A 20,565-nucleotide genomic window follows, 5' to 3' on the forward strand; every position below is an offset into this window, starting at 1 on the left:
ATTAATTAATTTAGCCCTCACATTGGCCATTTTAGTTAGATACTGATCTTATCCTCCACTTACAGATTAAAAAAAAAATGACTCAAAGATAGGTTAACTGATTTGGCCAAGGTCAGGTAGCTGGTAAGAGAACAGGCCACAGCCCAAACCCAAGCGGGGTCTGTGCTCTACTGCCTGGCTGCTCAAAAGGAGAAAACTCAGAGCAGCGGCAGCAGCATCAGTGTTACTGCTGTGAAAATACAGACTCTCAGGCCCACCCTGGAACTACTGAATTTGAATCTGCATTTCTTAATAAGATCCTCAGATAATCCAAATGCATATCAAAATTGGAGAATCCAGGCTGTAAGCCTTTATTCTATACTACTGTTGTTGTTGTCGTTTAGTCTCTTAAGCGGTGACTCTTTGCAACACGATGGCCTGTAGCCCACCGGGCTCCTCAAGGATTTCCCAGGCAAGAATACTGGAGTGGGTGGCCATGTCCTTCTCCAGGGGATCTTTCTGACCCAGAGATCGAACCTGCATCTCTTGCATCTGCAGGCAGGTTCTTTACCATGGAGCCAGCAATTCCATGTTTCATGTATGCTCAGTAGCTCAGTCAGCCTTCCTGACCCTTACTCTAAAGTGCTAGGTGTTTGTTTGCTATTGATTTCTGGGCCATATACTTTGTATCTTCTTATAGCCCCAGCAAAGTAGCATTTGAAATGCTCCCAGCCACTTAGGAGCTCCCTCAGAGACTATGCATTTTCCATCTCTTACATTCTATATTGCAATGCTCCACCCACTCTGGGCATCTGGCTGCTTGTTGAGATTCAATTAAAGTATTTGTCAGAAATACTGAGACCATTAACCCCTATTCTGTGAACCACTGGGGTCACATGGATTAACAGCAATGTGGTATCAGCTCTTCATTAAAAGTGGTTATACTATTATATTGGAAAAATTTGGAAGCAGGTTAGATGTCACAGCAAAAAGAACATTTTAAATCCTCCATTGATTTTCTTTCTCTGTGTTTGCTCTTTTTTATTACAGGGATACCTGCCAGCATCATTTTCTTCCTTCTCTGGTTTATAACTTTTCCATTAAAAAGTAATTTGAAAGACAATGTGGCTAGAGAGTTTTATCTGTACCTTTCTTCTAGCACTTTGTCATTTTATCTCACAGTTATTTGAGTGCATACCATGGTATAATTACAGTCTCCAGCTTCTTTAGGGGGTATGTGAGAAACCTGGAACTGTGGCAAATGGTTCTTTTCTTTAAGTAATTCATCTGATCCTCACCACAACATTGTCTTGGAAATGTGACTCTGATCCTCATTTACACATGAGAAAACTAAGGCTGAGAGTTTTAAAGTGTACCCGAGGCTCACAACTTGTAAATGTTGGAACTGAGCGTGAACTCAGGGAATATTACTCCAGAGTCCACATGCTTGACCATTGTTTGCCACCAACCAGCCATTATGAACACCAAGGGTACAAATGGGCATAAACCCTAGTAGGATTTACACACGTTTTTGCTAGATTCTAAAAGATAGTTATTATCTTACTTGTATTTCTAAATTATAATTTTGGTCTCACAAAATTATATTTTTAAATGATAAATGTTTTAAACACCTTATTCTTCAAACAACCCCCTTTTCTTTCATATATCATATTGGATCAGTCTGTGTAGCATTGAATTAGAATCACATGGGTGTCAACGTTGACGACCACTTAGCCAAAATTCAAAGAACCATTTGGACTTCTTTTCCCCTAAATTAGCTGGCATGGACCACATGTAAATTTTCAGTGCATAGTTAAGATTAAAACTTTGATTGAAATCTGATTGCCAGTTGATAATAACTAACAGCAGTTGCCAAGAAGCATCAATTGAGTAAGTGCCAATGAGGTTTAATATAAATGTGTCAAGGGTTCGTGTGCCAAAAACAATTAGTCTCTAAATCGCTTTGAATCATAATAAGTTAATGATCAATGCAATTTAAAGAGACATGATTGGAGCTGATTAAAAGGCAATAGAAGAATTCTGGAAAATGTTCTTAAATAGTCAAAGTCTTTTCTGGTGAGTTGGTTCTTCGCATCAGGTGGCCAAAATATTGGAGCTTCAGCATCAGTCCTTCCAATGAATATTCAGAGTTGATTTCCTTTACAATTGACTGGTTTGATCTCCTTTTTGTCCAGGGGACTCTCAAGGGTCTTCTTCAGCACCACAATTTGAAAGCATCAATTCTTTGGATCTCAGTCTTTTTTAGGGTCCAGCTCTCACATCCATACATGACTACTGGAAAAACCATAGCTTTGATTATATGGATCTCTGTTGGCAAAGTGGTATCTCAGTTTTTTAATATGCTGTCTAGGTTTGTCACAGCTTTCCTTCCAAGGAGCAAGGGTCTTTTAGTTCTGTGGCTGCAGTCACCATCAGCAGTGATTTTAGAGCCCAAAGAAAGAAAATATGTCACTACTTCCAAATTTTCCCCATCTATTTGCCATGAAATTGCCAGGACAAATATCAATAACCTCAGATGCAGATGACACCACCCTTATGGTAGAAAGTGAAGAGGAACTAAAAAGCCTCTTGATGAAAGTGAAAGAGGAGAGTGAAAAAGTTGGCTTAAAGCTCAACATTCAGAAAACTAAGATCATGGCATCCGGTCCCATCACTTCATGGGAAATAGATGGGGAAACAGTAGAAACAGTGTCAGACTTTATTTGGGGGGGCTCCAAAACCACTGCAGATGGTGACTGCAGCCATGAAATTAAAAGGCACTCCTTGGAAGAAAAGTTATGACCAACCTAGATAGCATATTCAAAAGCAAAGACATTACTTTGCCAACTAAGGTCCATCTAGTCAAGGCTATGGTTTTTCCAGTAGTCATGTATGGATGTGAGAGTTGGACTGTGAAGAAAGCTGAGCGCCGAAGAATTGATGCTTTTGAACCGTGGTGTTGGAGAAGACTCTTTGAGAGTCCCTTGGACTGCAAGGAGATCCCACCAGTCCATTCTGAAGGAGATCAGCCCTGGGATTTCTTTGGAAGGAATGATGCTAAAGCTGAAACTCCAGTACTTTGTCCACCTCATGCGAAGAGTTGACTCATTGGAAAAGACTTTGATGCTGGGAGGGATTGGGGACAGGAGGAGAAGGGGACGACAGAGGATGAGATGGCTGGATGGCATCGAACTGAGCTGAACTGAACTGATGGGACCAGATGCCATGATCTTCATTCTTTGCATTCTGAGTTTTAAGTCAGCTTTTTCACTCTCCTCTGTCACCCTCATCAAGATACTCTTTAGTTCCTTTTTGCTTTCTGCCATTAGAGTGGTAGCATCTGCATATCTGAAGTTGTTGATACTTCTCTTGGCAAACTTGATTCCAGCTTGTGATTCATCCAGCCTGGCATTTTCCATGATGTACTCTCCCCCCAAAAAGATGTCCATTTCATTCTAGGGGACAGGAATGTAAAAGTGGGAAGTTAAGAAATACCTGGAGTAACAGGCAAATTTGGCCTTGGAGCACAGAATGAAGCAGAGCAAAGGCCAACAGCATTTTGCCAAGAGAACACACTGGTCAGCAAACACCCTCTTCCAACAACACAAGATAAGACTCTATACATGGACATCATCAGATGGTCAATACTGAAATCAGGTTGATTATATTCTTTGCAGCCAAAGATGGAGAAGCTCTATACAGTCAGCAAAAACAAGACTGGGAGCTGACTGTGGCTCATATCATGAACTCCTTATGCCAAATTCAGACTTAAATTGAAGAAAGTAGGGAAAACCATTAGACCATTCAATGGCAACCCACTCCAGTACTCTTGCCTGGAAAATCCTATGGACAGAGCCTCTTAAGCTGCAGTCCATGGGGTCACAAAGAGTCCCGCACGACTGAGTGACTTCACTTTCACTTTTCACTTTCCTGCATTGGAGAAGGAAATGGCAACCCACTCCAGTATTCTTGCCTGGAGAATCCCAGGGACAGAGGAGCCTAGTGGGCTGCCGTCTATGGAGTCGCACAGAGTTGGACACGACTGAAGCGACTTAGCAGCAGCAGCAGCATTCATGTATGACCTAAATCAAATCCCTTAAAATTATACAATGGAGGTGAGAAATAGATTCAAGGGATTAGATCTGATAGACATAGTGCATGAAGAACTATGGACATAGGTTTGTGACATTGTACAGAAGGCAGGGATCAAGACCATCCCCAAGAAAAAGAAATGCAAAAAAGCAAAATGACTGTCTGAGGAAGCCTTACAAATAGTTGTGAAAAGAAGAGAAGCTAAAGGCAAAGGTGAAAAGGAAAGATATACCCATTTGAATGCAGAGTTGAAAAGAATAGCAAGGAGAGATAAGAAAGCCTTCCTTAGGGATCAATGCAAAGAAATAGAGGAAAACAACAGAATGGGAAAGACTAGAGATCTCCTCAAGAAAATTGCAGATACCAAGGGAACATTTCATGCAAAGATGGGCTCGATAAAGGACAGAAATGGTATGGACCTAACAGAAGCAGAAGATATTAAGAAGAGGTGGCAAGAATACACAGAAGAACTGTACAAAAAATATCTTCATGACCCAGATAATCATGATGGTGTGATCACTCATCTAGAGCCAGACATTTTGGAATGTGAAGTCAAGTGGGCCTTAGGAAGCATCACTATGAACAAAGCTAATGGAGGTGATGGAATTCCAGTTGAGCTATTTCAAATCCTAAAAGCTGATGTTGTGAAAGTGCTGCACTCAATATGCCAGCAAATGTGAAAAACAGCAGTGGCCACAGGACTGGAAAAGGTCAGTTTTCTTTCCAATCCCGAAGAAAGCCAATGCCAAAGAATGTTTAAACTACCGCACAATTGCACTCATCTCACATGCTAGCAAAAGAATGCTCAAAATTCTCCAAGCCAGTCTTGAATAGAACATGACCTGTGAACTTCCAAATGTTCAAGCTGGTTTTAGAAAAGGTAGAGGAACCAGAGATCAAATTACCAAAACCCGTTGAATCATTGAAAAAGTGAGAGAGTTCCAGAAAAACATCTACTTTTGCCTTATTGACTATGCCAAAGCCTTTGACTATGTAGATCCCAACCAACTGTGGAAAATTCTAAAGAGTTGGGCATACCAGACCACCTGACCTGCCTCCTGAGAAATCTGTATGCAGGTCAGGAAGCAACAGTTAGAACTGGACATGGAACAGCAGACTTGTTCCAAATCGGGAAAGAAGTATGTCAAGGCTGTATATTGTCACCCTGCTTATTTGACTTATATGCAGAGTACATCATGATAAATGTTGGACTGGATGAAGCAGAGGCTGAAATCAAGATCGCTGGGAGAAATATGAATAACCTCAAATATGCTGATGACACCACATTTATGGCAGAAAGCAAAGAACTAAAGAACCTCTTGATGAAAGTGAAAGAGGAAAGTGAAAAAGTTGGCTTAAAACTCAACATTCAAAAAACTAAGATCATGGCCTCTGGTCCCATCACTTCATGACAAACAGATGGAGGAATGATGGAAACAATGACAGACTTTAATTTTGGGGGCTCCAGAATCACTGCAGATAGTGACTGCATCCATGAAATTAAACAGCACTTGCTCCTTGGAAGAAAAGTTATGCCCAACCTAGACAGCTTATTAAAAAGCAGAGACATTACTTTGCCAACAAAGTTTCATCTAGTCAAGGCTATGGTTTTTCCAGTAGTCATGTATGGATGTGAGAGTTGAACTATAAAAAAGCTGAGCACCAAAGAATTGATGCTTTTGAACTGTGCTGTTGGAGAAGACTCTTGAGAGTCCTTGGACAGCGAGGAGATCCAACTAGTCCATCCTAAAGGAAATGAAACCTGAATATTCATTGGAAGGACTGGTGTTGAAGCTGAAACTCGAATACCTTGGTCACCGGATGTGAAGAATTGACTCATTTGAAAAGACCTTGATGCTGGGAAAGATTGAAAGCAGGAAGAGAAGGGGATGACAGAGGATGAGATAGTTGGATGGTATCACCGACTCAATGGACATGAGTTTGAGTAAACTCCAGGAGTTGGTGATGGACAAGAGGCCTGACGTGCTGCAGTCCATGGGGACACAAAGAGTCGGACACGACTGAGTGACTGAACTGAACTCTGCATATAAGTTAAATAAGCAGGGTGATAATATATAGCCTTGATGTACCCCTTTCCCAATTTTGAACCAGTCCATTGTTCCATATCTAGTTCTAATTCTTGGTTCTTGACCTGCATTGAGGTTTCTCAGGAGGCAGGTAAGGTGGTTTGGTATTCCCATCTCTGTAAGAATTTTCCACAGTTTGTTGTGATCCTACACTGTCAAAGGTTTTAACGTAGTCAATGAAACAGAAGTAGTTTTTTTTTTTTTTTTTCGTGAAATTCTCTTGGTTTCTCTATGGTCCATTGCATGATGGCAATTTGATCTCTAGTTCCTCTGCCTTTTCTAAACCCAGCTTGCACATCTGGAAGTTTTTGTCTCATGTATGGGAAAAGCCTAATTTGAAGAATTTTGAACATTACCTTGTTAGCAAGTGAAATGAGCACAGCTGTACAGTGGTTTGTACATTCTTTGGCATTGTCTTTATTTGAGATTGGAGTGAAACCTGACCTTTCCCAATGCTGCGGCCACTGCTGAATTTTCCAAATTTGCTGACATATTGAATGCAGCACTTTAACAGCATCATCTTTAATATTTGAAATAGTTCAGCTAGAATTCCATCACCTCCACTAGCTTTGTTCATAGTAGTGTTTCCTAAAGCCCACTTGACTTCCCCGAGCTCCCCTGATGGCTCAGAGATAAAGAATCTGCCTGCAGTGCAGGAGCTGCAAAAGATGCAGGTTTGATCACTAACTTGGGAAGATCCCCTGGAGGAGAGCACAGCAACTCAGTCCAGTATTCTTGCCTGGAGAATCCCATGGACAGAGGAGCCTGGTGGGCTACAGTCCATAGGGTCACTATGAGTCGGATACAACTGAAGCTAGTTAAAGCGTGCATGTTTGCACGCATGCACACGCGCGCGCGCACACACACACACACACACACACACACGACATTACATTCCAGGATATCTGCCTCTGGGTGAGTGACCACACTGTCGTGATTATCCGGATCATTAAGACCTGTTTTGTATACTCCTTTTGTGTATTCTTACCATCTTTTCTTAATCTCTTCTGCTTCTGTTAGGTCTGTATCATTTCTGTCCTTTATTGTGCCCATCTTTGCCTGAAATGTTCTCTTGGTTGGTATCTCCAATTTTCTTGTAGAGATCTCTATCTTTTCCCATCTATTGCTAACCTCTATTTTTTGCATTGTTCACTTAAGAAAGCTTTCTTATCTCTCCTTGCTATTCTCTGGACCTCCTCATTCAGATAGCATATCTTTCCTTTCCTTTTTGCCTTTTGCTTCTTTTCTTTTTTCAACTATTTGTAAGGCCTTCTCAGACAACCACTTTGCCTTCTTGAATTTCTTTTTCTTTGTGTTATGAGAAGGTATAATTTGCTCATTCAACATACCCTTTGTAGTTGTTATTTTTTTTAACTTTTTATTGAAGTATATTTAATCTACAACGTTGTGTTAGTTTCTTGTGTTCAGCGAAATATCCTGGAGATAGATATATATATATACACACATATGTGTATATATGAAACTTTTTCTTGTTTTTTCCCATTATAGTTTACTATTTAAGATATTAAATGTAGTTCACAGTTCTATATAGTAGGTCTTTGTGGTTTGTTTTATATGTAGAAAAATATATCTGCTAATCCCAACTTCTGATTTTATCTACTCCCTTGTCCCTTTAGCAGTAAGTTTACTTTCTGTGTACATGCAGTCCATTTGTTTTGTAAATAAGTCCCTTTGTATCATATTTTAGATTCCACATTTAAGTGATGTCATATGATATTTATCTTTCTCTTATTTCACTTAGTATGATAATATCTAGTATGATAATATCCATGTTGTTTTAAATGGCATTATTTTATTTTTTTCTATAGCTGAGTAGTATTCCATTGTCTATATGTACAACATGTTCTTTATCCTTTTATCAGTTGATGAACATTTGAGTTTCTTCCGTGTCTTGGTTATTGTAAATAGTGTTGCTATGAACATTTGAGTGCATGTGTCTTTTTGAATTAGAGTTTTCTTCAGCTATATGCCCAGGAGTGGGTTTAGTGGATCATATGGAAACTCTATTTTTAATTTCTTAAGGCACCTCCTTACAGTTCTCAATAGTTGCTGCACCAATTTACATTCCCACCAACAGTTTATGAGTTCCCTTTTCTCCACACCCTTTCCAGCATTTATTATTGGTAGACTTTTGATGATGACCATTCTGACTGGTGTGAGTTGATACCTCATTGTAGTTTTAATTTGCATTTTTTAATAATTAGTGATGCTGAGCGTCTTATAGTGTGCCTAGTGGCTATCTGTGTCTTTGCCCACAAGAGACTTACAGTTTAAAGGAAGAAAACAAAATGATTGTGGACAAATAACTATAACTTGTTATAGGTGCAGTGACGAAAGCAGATAAATGGCTCGGTGGCGAACATACATGGGCGTGTTCAGCTCTCTTTGCAGTTTTCCATGATCTTCATGATGTTAACAAATCTCATTCAATGGCTGGCTTACTTTATATCCATAACAATTGTATGTTTCTCTCCCTAGGCCTCATTCCCTCTGGTCACACAGAATTATTTTTGCAGTCATTCCATCATGTTGCCTAACCTGCGTGTTTTCGCATTTTTTCTTCTCTGTGCCTGGAGTGTCTTTTCCTAATCTCACAAACTTTGGTTCCTTGTTAGGGCAGAGCCTCCTGAAATGCCACCTCCTCTGTGAAGCCTCCCACCCCACCTTCTCCTGTCAATTGCACCTTCCTCTGTGTTCCAGTGAAGTTTAAACTTAAGTCTGTTGCAGCACATGCCACGCTCTATTTGATTAGGCATCTGTAACTCCTGGAGGCAAAGATTCTGTCTTTATATCTGCCTGAAGATTTGTCAGAGTGCCTGATGTGTATTGAGCTTGCAGAAAGTGTGTTTTGGTTTGGTTTGGCTTAGTTGAGTGTTTGATGCATAAAAGTATGAAGTAAGTTGATTTAAGTCTTTCTTTAACTTCTTTTTTGGCCCACGGTATGGATAGTCACTTTATGTATATTATGGTATGTGTGCTCTTGAAAGGAGTACTTCTTGTTGATTCTACACTGACCCATTTGAGTTTTAAAATCTTGTTTGACTTGTGAGTCTGTGTTTGACCAACCTTCACATTGTTAGGGATTTATCTGACATTTCCATTTCTGAATTAGAATGAAGGGTATAAGGCTAGTCCTTTATGCATGAATTGACTTTCTTATACATTATGCTTGACTTCAGGGAGTGCCTGTTTAAGCCAGTGGGTTGTTCACAAACACCTAAGTCATGCTAGTAGGCAGCTCTGAGAAGCTAAATTAGAGAACTTGTAATCTGGTATTCTAAATGAATCAAAACCAATAGGTAAAAAATAAATACCATCCTTAGTAACTAATAGCACAAAAATATTTGTTAGAAGCTTAAAAATATACCAGTATCCTAGTTAGAAGATTGCTTATAAATCTAACAAAATTTTGAATAAAAATTGAGCAATAAATTGACATTATGTAACAAGACTTGGGCTTCCCTGGGGGCTCATATGGTAAAGAATTATCACGGTGTCATTTTGAAATGTATAGAAATACCAAATCACTATGTCATGTAACAGTAACTGACCTAGTGTTATAGGTCAATTATTACTTCAAAATCAAAGAACAGAACAGAACAAGAAAACTCATATAAAAAGAGGTAAGGTTTGTGGTTACCAGTAACTGGGGTTGGTGGTAGGAGGAAATAGATAAAGGCGATCAAAAGGTATGAACTTCTGCTTATGTGACAGATAAATACTAGGGATGTTATATATGAAAGGTTTTTGAAAAGTAAATCCTAAGACTTCTCATCACAAAAAAAAGGTTTTACTATTTTTTAAATCTTGTATCTATGTGAAATGATGGCTACCCGCTAGACTTACTGTGATAATTGCTTGATGATGTACTTAAGCTGAAGCATCTTGTCATATACTTTAAATTCAGTGCTGTATGTCAGTTGTTGTGCTGTGCTTAGTTGGTCAGTCCTGTCCGACTCTCTGCTACCCCACAGACTGTAGCCCACCAGGCTCCTCTGTCCATGGGGATTCTCTAGGCAAGAATACTGGAGTGGGTTGCCATGCTCTTCTCCAGGCGATCTTTCCAATCCAGGGATCAAATCCAGGTCTCCCACATTGCAGGCAGATTCTTCACCATCAGAGCTACCAGGAAAGCCCAGGAATACTGGAGAGGTTGGCCTATCCTTTCTCCAGGGGATCTTCCTGACCCAGGAATCAAACTGGGATCTCCTGCATTGTAGGCAGATTCTTTACCAGCTGAGCTCTTTTGTCAGTTATAGCTCAATAAAACTGGAAGAAAAGCAAACACACATGTAGTTTGCCATATAAAAACTTGAGCAATAAACTGACTATACAGAGATAGCATTATAAGCTTACATATTTATTTTATAGATATATATCGGGGCATCTCCTCTAGGTAAAAGAGTGTGATTAATGCTATGGGAAACATAAAGGTGAGAAACAGAGAAACTTTATCGTCCAAGGAATCTATATTGGGAAAGAGGACAAGATATGAGGGGATGTGAACCTCTCTTGGCACTGCTGTGTATGTCCAATCACAGTGACAGAGAGCTGGTGGTAAAAACAAATGAACAGAACCATGAGAGAGAGAGCTGCCTTGAGTCATATTCTGGTGGAATGATCAACAGTAGAATATCCTGGGGAAAGGCAAGGGGTGGGATGAATTAGGAGTTTGGGATTAACCTATGCACACTACTGTGTTTAAAATAGATAACCAACAAGGACCTACTGTGTAGCATAGGGAACTGTATTTGACATTTTGTAATAACCTATAAGGGGAAAGAAACATATATAACTGAATCACTTTGCTGTATATAAGAAACTAACAGAACGTTATAAACGAACTATACTTCAATAAGAAAATAGAGTATTCTGCATAAAAATGGACAAATCAGTTTGGGATGATTGAAAACCCTGACGCAAGTCCTTCCTGATTCTGGGGAAAGAATTGGCATTTCCACATCTCCAGAGCAGGACTTAAAGTTGCAGGAACTGATACTAATTTCTCTGAACCTAGCTTTTTCAGTTGTCTGTGGTGTTCGTGATTGGTGCCATATAGTGGCATGACTATTTGTCATATGTGTGTGTGTGTGTCTACATCAAAAAATACGAGAGTACGTAAAATCATACCATATGCTCTTGAAAGCTATCCATTTATTGTTAATAATTCATTCATTCATTTATTAAAGAAATATTTGTTAAGTACATTTACTATGTGAGAGACCTTATATAATACACTGATACAGCAAACAGGAGTGAAATACAGAGCCCGAGTCTTCAAGGAGAGCTCAGGCTTGCTGATGATAAAGATACGTAAATGGACAAATGAAACTTGAATTGATGGCTGTGTAAGAAGTGCAGTGGGAATCAAGTGAGGAAGTAATTAATATCATTGAGTTCAGGAGAGGTAAAATTTTTATAAATCTTGATTTTAAAATGGGCTTTATATAAGATTTTTTAAAAAGTCTTCATTTATAGAAAAGATTCCCTAAAGGAGATGAGGATTAAGAAAGGGCAATCCACGAGGAAAAGAAAATAATTTATAAAGAAAGACTCAGAGAAAGCATATCAAGTTCAGTAAACTGTTTCTAGTTTGGTGTAGTAGGAATAAGGTCTGCAAGCTGAGGAGCGGGAATTGGGGGGGTTGGGGTGTGTAAAACCGAACGTGTGGATGTGAGTGTGGTTAAGAGCATTGGGTCCACAAGGCTGCTGCAGTCTGAAATCCTACTCTGGCTTGTAGGACCTTGTGCAGTAACTAAGCTAGCTCCTTCCTGTGATAAGGGTAATGATATACCTAGCATAGTTTGTTTGAGAACTGCATCAGGTAATATACGTAAGGTGCTGAGAAAAGGACCCAGAACATTAGATAGAGTATATGTCGTAGCTGTTACTATTATGATGATTTCCCCCAGCCTATTCCTAGGAAATAATATACACAGCCATTGATCCTTTATTTTGACTTTCCCTTGTATTATTTTATTCAAGGATTCCCAGCATAAATGTGAGGCAGACACTGAAAGAGCAAATAGCCTCTGAAAAATTTAGGACCTCTGACAGGCTTGGTCATGAAGATAGAGGCAACCCAGGATGGGGTTGCCCAACCCTTAGCTGTTCCAACCTTCCTCCTAGCAAAACCACCCTTCCTGGCTGAATTCCTGCAAATGGGTAACTGGAAATGACTACTCTTAACTTCCTCTAGCCTAGGTTAGAGCTCTTTCTTGGATCTTTCATCAAAGTCTTTATAGCCTTTCTGTTGTAATAAAGCCAGCGACGTCTAGACAACAGTGGGGACAGGCATGCAGGGGGAGATGGAGAGACGGTATTGTGTGGATGGGAAGCGTGCTGTCGTCCATCCTGCACTTCTTGCTGCCAAGAACCTGGAGGCCTAGACCCTGGCACTTGAGTAGAATAAAGGCCTGCTTCGCAGACTAATGTTAGAGTGTGTGTCAAAGAGAGGGTAGAAGAGTGGAAAAAAGGATGCGTTCTCTGTGTCCATGTATGACAATGAAGACTGTTGTTGTTGTTTTCAATTAATATAGACCTGTGTGCCTCCAAAGCCTGGGGCAGGAACAAGAGGCTCTATGGTAGGCTGGTCCTGGCCCACCCATGCATAGCATGGCCCACTGAACACTGGATACTTTAATGTGTAGGTATCAGTATATACAAAAATACAGGGAAGTATCTTCAGAGGGGTTACACTGCTAGAAATGTGTTGTTTAGATTTCAGTTCAGTTCAGTTCATTCACTCAGCTGTGTCCAACTCTTTGCGACCCCATGAATCGCAGCACGCCAGGCCTCCCTGTCCATCACCAGCTCCCGGAGTTCACTCAGATTCACGTTCATCGGGTCAGTGATGCCATCCAGCCATCTCATCCTCTGTCGTCCCCTTCTCCTCCTGCCCCCAATCCCTCCAGCATCAGAGTCTTTTCCAGTGAGTCAACTCTTCGCATGAAGTGGCCAAAGTACTGGAGCTTCAGCTTTAGCATCATTCCCTCCAAAGAAATCCAAGGGCTGATCTCCTTCAGAATGGACTGGTTGGATCTCCTTGCAGTCCAAGGGAATTTATCCACCCATAAAAGCACATTTCTCATACTATTTTCTATCTCCGTCAGTTTATTATCCAGGATGGTAATATTTCATTCAACTCTATGGTGCTTCTTAGTCTGACTACCGCAGAATCCCTACTCATTGTTGAGTCATCTGCTCTATTTTTGTACCACAACCTTGACATTTTCTATTGCCATCCCATCCTAGCAATGAATTAATCCTTGTAAGTTCTAATTATGCTCATCTTAATATTATTTGGGAGCTGAACAGTAACAGATCCCAGAACATTCTGACCTGTTCAGGAACCTGACCCAGCTGTATGCCTGCTGCCCTAGTGGGAGGTTTAACAGCAGCAAGACATGCCCAGAATTCCCATTACACTGACTTGATGAGTTTCACAAAATATACCTAAGTATTTGACTCATTAACATCTTCATTATGCCATGCATTAGCCAAGGATTTTATTGCCATTTTTGTTCATTTGCAGTTTCACCAAATTAGTGATGGAATTAGAAAAGGTTTTTAATAGTCATTTAATTAGTTTTAAACATATGTTTCTACATCTATCTTAAAACTCTAGAGTGAATTTCTATAACTTGGAGAGTGAGGTAGGTAAAAGGTACAGTGTGTGATTTTGTACACACCTACTGTGATCTTTCTGGGTAAGCCTCAGATTCTCAGGCTGTGGTACCAGAATATTGAAACCCATCTCCTAAAGTTGTGGTGAGATGAGATTAGATGATATATGTGAAACTACTTTATAAACTTTAATGGATATAGTAAAAATTAAATATTGGTGGTTCAGATGGTAAAGAATCTGCCTGTAATGCAGGAGATCTGAATTCAATCCTGGAAATCCCCTGGAGAAGGGAATGGCTATCCACTCCAGTGTTCGTGCCTGGAGAATTCCATGAACAGAGGAGCATGATGGGCTATAGTCCATAGGGTCAGACATGACTGAGTGACCAATACTTTCACTTCATTGTTATTAAATATCCAAGAAGGAAAAGTCTGCTTTATTTTATTTTAGTTTTTTAAAAGTCTGCTTTATAGAGCTTTCTTCTCATTTGTGTCTTTTTTGTGATAGGAACTATAGTTACAATACTGTAATTGAATTCTGAATCATAGATATATTGTTGTTGTTAAGTCGCTAAGTTGTGTCCAACTCTTTGTGACCCCATGGACTGCAGCACACCAAACTTCCCTGTCCCTCACCATCTCCCAGAGTTTGCTCAAACTCATGTCCATTGAGTCAGTGATGCCATCCAACCATCTCATCCTCTGTCACTCCTTTCTCCTTCTGCCCTATTAATAACTGTGAGTGCATTAACACATAGAAAGTATTAATTGGGAATATTTGCTTCTTAATATTAAAATTTTACTGGTTATACAAATATAAGCCTTTTGATATATTTCACATAATCAGAAAGTTTAAAAGACTCCATATGATAATATAAATTCTTCATAATATAAACAGTATTCTCAATCCCTAAATTCATCTGGTGAATGTAATTTTTATACATTATTGTGCTTTTATTATGTTACAGTATGATACCTCTGAAATGTCAAATGTCATCAGAAATTAGTATATAAATACCAGCACTTAAAAATATTGAAATACACTGATTGCTATATTAATGCTAATATTATATCAATGTGATAAGATTATGTTACAATTAGGTCTTTAGCTATTTATTTAATATTAACAAAATAATAGCTGCAAATGCTTAGAAAAATTAAAAAGTGGATTTTTATATATATTTAAAGTTGAATGTCATAGGAGGGCAAGATTCATTCATTCACTGAGCAAGCATTTGCTGTTTCTATCATGAGGCAAATGTTGCACTAGTTACTAGGGATAAGCAAATGAAAAGAGATTTCCTAAAAAAAAAAAAAAAAAAGAAAGAAAAGAGATTTCCTGCTTTCAAATGCCTAAGCTAACTCCAACTCCGAATTCGCTTGAGAGAAAATATTCTCTGATACTTCTTAGAAAAGTTGAAAGGAATCTTCTTGGCAAAAACAGGGCATGTAAAAGGAGTTTTCTTAAAATGTGGCATGTGAGCATCAAACTGAACAGCTCTACATAAGAAAACTTCTGATAGAAAAATATCCTGGATGAAAATTAAAGAAACTTTGCTATTCAGAACTGTATATAAATAGCATTAATTGAGCATATTTGCTTATTAATATTAAATGTTAATGATTATATAAATATAAGCCTTTTGATTTATTTTACGTAATCAGAATGCTTAAGAGACTGCATATGATAATATAAATTCTAATATATATTCTTCATAATATAAACAGTATTCTCAGTCCCCTAAATGTTTTTGCTGGATATAATTTTTATACATTATTAGGCTTTTATTCCTGTTTCATTAGCAAAACTTTTAAGTGTGTAATTATTGTACATGGGTTAGAAAACTGATATTATCCCCTAAGTATACTAATTTATAGGTCAGTATTGTCCAGGTTATAATTTGGTTTTACGCATCTAAAGTTTTAATTCCTTTTGTTAACACCACAGGTGAAACACAGGAACCAATGAATTAAAGTTTTTATGAATGTTTTTGATGTATGAATTCTCTCTTTGGCGGTCACTGAAATATTTGAAAAACATGTGGTTAAAAAATAATAATAATCTCTAGCTTTTGTGTGAAGCACTTACTATATATAGGTTTTTGTACTATGTAACTGTGGTGTTGGAGGAGACTCTTGAGAGTCCCTTGGACTGCAAGGAGATCCACCCAGTCCATTGTAGAGGAGATCAGTCCTGGGTGTTCTTTGGAAGGAATGATGCTGAAGCTGAAACTCCAGTACTTTGGCCACCTCATGTGAAGAGTTGACTCATTGGAAAAGACTCTGATGCTGGGAGGGATTGGGGGCAGGAGGAGAAGGGGATGTCAGAGGATGAGATGGCTAGATGGCATCACCGACTTGATGGACGTGAGTTTGAGTGAACTCCGGGAGCTGGTGATGGACAGGGAGGCCTGGCGTGCTGCGATTCATGGGGTCGCAAAGAGTCGAACACGACTGAGCAACTGAACTGAACTGATAGGTTTCTGTACTATGTATAGATCAGTAATCGTGGTCTACTCTCTTAAGGCATTTAGTCTAGTAGAAGTGATAAGAGAAGACATTACCAGAGTTTAGGGCCCGAAGTAATGAGTCTCTGCACAGAGTGTGGTACTTAATGAATATTTGGGGAATGAATACATCAATAAAGTGAATGAATGTGCAAAGAGAGATACTGACTAAGGAGATTAGCAGATGTCTCAGGAAAGTTTTCAGGGCGAAAGTGAGACATGTGGTAGAGGGGGAGAATTTGGACATGAAGGATTCCAGAAAGGAGAGACAATGTCAGATTTTACCTAGCTTTTTTTTTTTTTTTAATTTTTCCAGTTGCTCTTCAGAATCTAAATTTATTATAAATAAGTGATTAGAATTAAGAACCTAGTTATAGTACATACAAAAGTGCAACTTTAAAACCAATACACTGAAAAGATTGAATGACTACAAAAAGAAACTCAGATGTGATTTGACTGCAGGTCCTGAGTGTCCCAAATAGAAAACATTAGCGTAAGTCTGAGTATTCCATGCAGGCCTGTGTATATATTGGATTAGCCAAAAAGTTTGTTTGGGTTTTCCTACGATGTTATTGGAAAAACCTAAGTGAACTTTCTGGCCAACCAGTGTTTCTTAGTGGAATGACCATGCTTGAACAATCTTTGAGATTTCCCACAACCCTAAGTAAACTCTTTGAAAGGTAAGCAAATATTTGCCTCAAGAGAGAAGAAAAGCAAATAGTTCAGGGATCCTGGCACAGTGTATGTTTCTTTTTCCCTAATGAATGATTTGTAATGATTTAATGCATGCTTACCATTTTCTTCAGTTCAGTTCAGTTGCTCAGTCGTGTCCAACTCTTTGCGACCCCATGAATCGCAGCATGCCAGGCCTCCCTGTCCATCACCAACTCCCAGAGTTCACTCTGACTCACGTCCATCGAGTCCGTGATGCCATCCAGCCATCTCATCCTCTGATGTCCCCTTCTCCTCCTGCCCCCAATCCCTCTCAGCATCAAAGTCTTTTCCAATGAGTCAACTCTTCACATGAGGTGGCCAAAGTACTGGAGTTTCAGCTTCAGCATCATTCCTTCCAAAGAAATCCCAGGGTTGATCTCCTTCACAATGGACTGGTTCGATCTCCTTGCAGTTCAAGGGACTCTCAAGAGTCTTCTCCAACACCACAGTTCAAAAGCATCAATTCTTCGGCACTCAGCCTTCTTCACAGTCCAACTCTCACATCCATACATGAACACTGGAAAAACCATAGCCGAGACTAGACGGACCTTAGTCGGCAAAGTAATGTCTCTGCTTTTGAATATGGTATCTAGGTGGGTCATAACTTTTCTCCCAAGGAGTAAGCGTCTTTTAATTTCATGGCTACAGTCACCATCTGCAGTGATTTTGGAGACCAAAAAAATAAAGTCTGACACTGTTTCCACTGTTTCCCCATCTATCTCCCATGAAGTGATGGGACCGGATGCCATAATCTTCGTTTTCTGAATGTTGAGCTTTAAGCCAACTTTTTCACTCTCCTCTTTCACTTTCATCTTGGTAGTATACTAATTCTAAAGAAAAATTCTTAAACTTTATTTCTTTTATTTTTATTTTACAAATGAGGTAAAACATACACACACACACACACACACACACATAGTTATTTTGTCCAAAATTGTAATTTTAGTATCAAAAGTAAGATTTAAATATGTTTTCAGCCCTCAAGTTCAAGATCCCTGTGTATTAGGCTGTCTTTGACTCTTCAGTGGAAAAGTGAAGGGATTTAGAAGCAGAAACAAGTTTGAGTCCTGTTTTGGCCACTACTTAATATAGTGACAATTGCTAAGCCAACTAGAGACAAAGAACCTATTTAAGATACTATTATAATAGACCAGGAAGGAGAAAATGTATACACGTAGGATACTACCAGTGAAAATAGAGATTGGAACAGATTTTAGAAATTTTCTGAGGGTAGAGTCAAAGTGTCTTGGTGACCAGCGTGATGTATTTTTTTCGTATTTACTGTATTGATTGTATGGTCGTCTTTGTTTTCCTGACACTGGTCTTTGGAACATTAGTTCTGGGAGAAACTACATAGGAGTTAATGCAACAGTAGCTGCTATTGCAAACCCTGGGGTTTCCGGGACTTAATACAGTAGAATGTTGTGTGGTTTTTGTTGTTGTTGTTTTTTTTTCACCCAACAGTCTAATGAAGGGTTTCTCAACCTTGGTACTATTAACATTTTGAACTAGATAAGTCCTTGTTGGGAACTGTCCTGTGTATTGTAGAATAATAGCAGCATTCCTGGCTTCTACCTAGTAATGCTACCCCTTCCTCAACTGTGATAACCAAAAGAATTTCTGGGTATTGCCAAATGTCTCTTAAGGGAAAAAAAATCACTGGTCTTATATATATTCATATTTCTGGTCACTGAGAACTTCCTCCACACGGGTACGAAAACCCAAGTTCTTTTTATCTTGAAGGACTGCCATTGACCTCTGTACCAGCTGACAAAGCAGGAAGAGGCCATAGGGAAGGAATACCTATTTCTCAAAAGCCTTGCTCCAAGTGTTCCTCACGTGATTCCCTTAAATCCCATTGGCATGAACCAGTCACATGGTCATACTTAGCAGCAAAAGGAGCCAGTAATATAGTCCTTACTGGAAGTTGTCTCCTGGATACCACTTTCTGCTATAGAAAAGAAAGCACAAACTTTGGACAACTAGTCATCTCTTCCATCATTTGAACTAAAAGAAATTTCCCTAGTTATAGATGTTTGGAAAATCTTCAAATTATTTTCCTCCGTTAAAGACTCACAAAGCACATTAGCACTTTAAAGTCTCTGAAAAGCTCAGTATGAAATATATCTATTCAGCTTTGTGTAAATCAACATACTTCACATGTATTTGACTTTATAGAATCTCTTCCTTACTTTGGGTTTGTTTTTTTTTTTTAATATCAGTATTCTACTAAACACTGGAAAATGGTCATTATGTCTCTTACTTTTCCTCTTTTTTTCTGCCAGTTTATTACTGGTTCTTTTCAAAGGCACTAGAACCTCAACCAAACAGTGGGCAGGAAGAAGTGCAAATGGGTAAGGGACCCCATGACTATATCCATTGATTTGTTAGTTTAGGAGACATTCTGCCTAGCCCTGTTTGTTGATTTGATATTGGCTAATAATGGTCAGCTTTTTTCAATAATTGGACTTCTCTCTAGTATTATTTTTGGGCTTCCCTGGTGGCTCAGCTGGTAAAGAAACCACCTGCAATGTGGGAGACGTGGGAGACCTAGGTTCGATCCCTGGGTTGGGAAGATCCCCTGGAGAAGGGAAAGGCTACCCACTCCAGTATTCTGGCCTGGAGAATTCCCTGGACTACAGACCATGGAGTCTCAGAGAGCTGGACATGACTAAGTGACTTGCCCTTCCCTACCATTAATTCATTTGAGAAGCTGAATATGAACCAACACTCATATGCATACTGTCTCCTTCAGTTGTTACTTTGTTTTGATGATTCCATAAGGTCAGTTATTTAATGCAGAAAAACAAAACCACTTCATTCATTATAATTCACTTATGTGGTGGGGAATCCTAAAATTTTCACCATATTTGAGTTTCTTAATACCTGAATTACCTCAGGCAACTATAATGCTCTCTTTGCTGTTAATAACCCATATTATAGCCCACTAGAAAATCTCTCTACTTATTCCCTGTGTCAACCTTATCTCCCTCCTACTTCCAATTGCACATCCCCTGCTTCTTTCTCATTACTTATGTCTACACTTTGCAACGTATATCATAGTTTGATCGGTTCTCTATTATTTGTCTTCCTTTACCTTGATCCCCAAATTACACAAGTTTATTCTTTAAATCTCTGTCTTCCGTAACTCATCACTCATTTGAACCCATATAGATTACAGTTATGTCTGTTTTGTGATAATGTGTTAGGCAAAATACAAAAATGCTTACATATGAAACAGAAATATTAGAGATACAGGTTTCTATTACAGTATGGTAGGCAGAGATTTGGTCCCCATGACCTCTGCCAATTGCTGTCATTCCTGGGTAATGTCACTACATTTTATGGCAAAAGGAAATCTGTAGATGCAGCTAAGATTCCTAATAAGTTGACCTTCAGATAGATTATCTTGGATTTTCTGGGTGGGCCCAATATAATGTCAGAATCCCTTAAAATCAAGAGAGGAGGTCAGAGAGATCTGAAGCATGAAAAGGACTGGCCTTTCATTGCTGCTTGAAGGGTTAAGGGGCCACATGAAA

The 20,565-nt window shown here is 39.1% G+C and overlaps 1 protein-coding gene across 10 annotated transcripts in view; it reads left to right on the plus strand.

Annotated features, from left to right (window-relative positions):
- DLG2 (discs large MAGUK scaffold protein 2) overlaps positions 1-20,565 on the plus strand; it is a 2,361,423-nt gene that overhangs the window by 1,497,848 nt on the left and 843,010 nt on the right. The window lies entirely within an intron of this gene.

This window comes from Ovis canadensis, chromosome 21 (assembly GCF_042477335.2).
Source record: "Ovis canadensis isolate MfBH-ARS-UI-01 breed Bighorn chromosome 21, ARS-UI_OviCan_v2, whole genome shotgun sequence".
Taxonomy (NCBI): domain Eukaryota; kingdom Metazoa; phylum Chordata; class Mammalia; order Artiodactyla; family Bovidae; genus Ovis; species Ovis canadensis.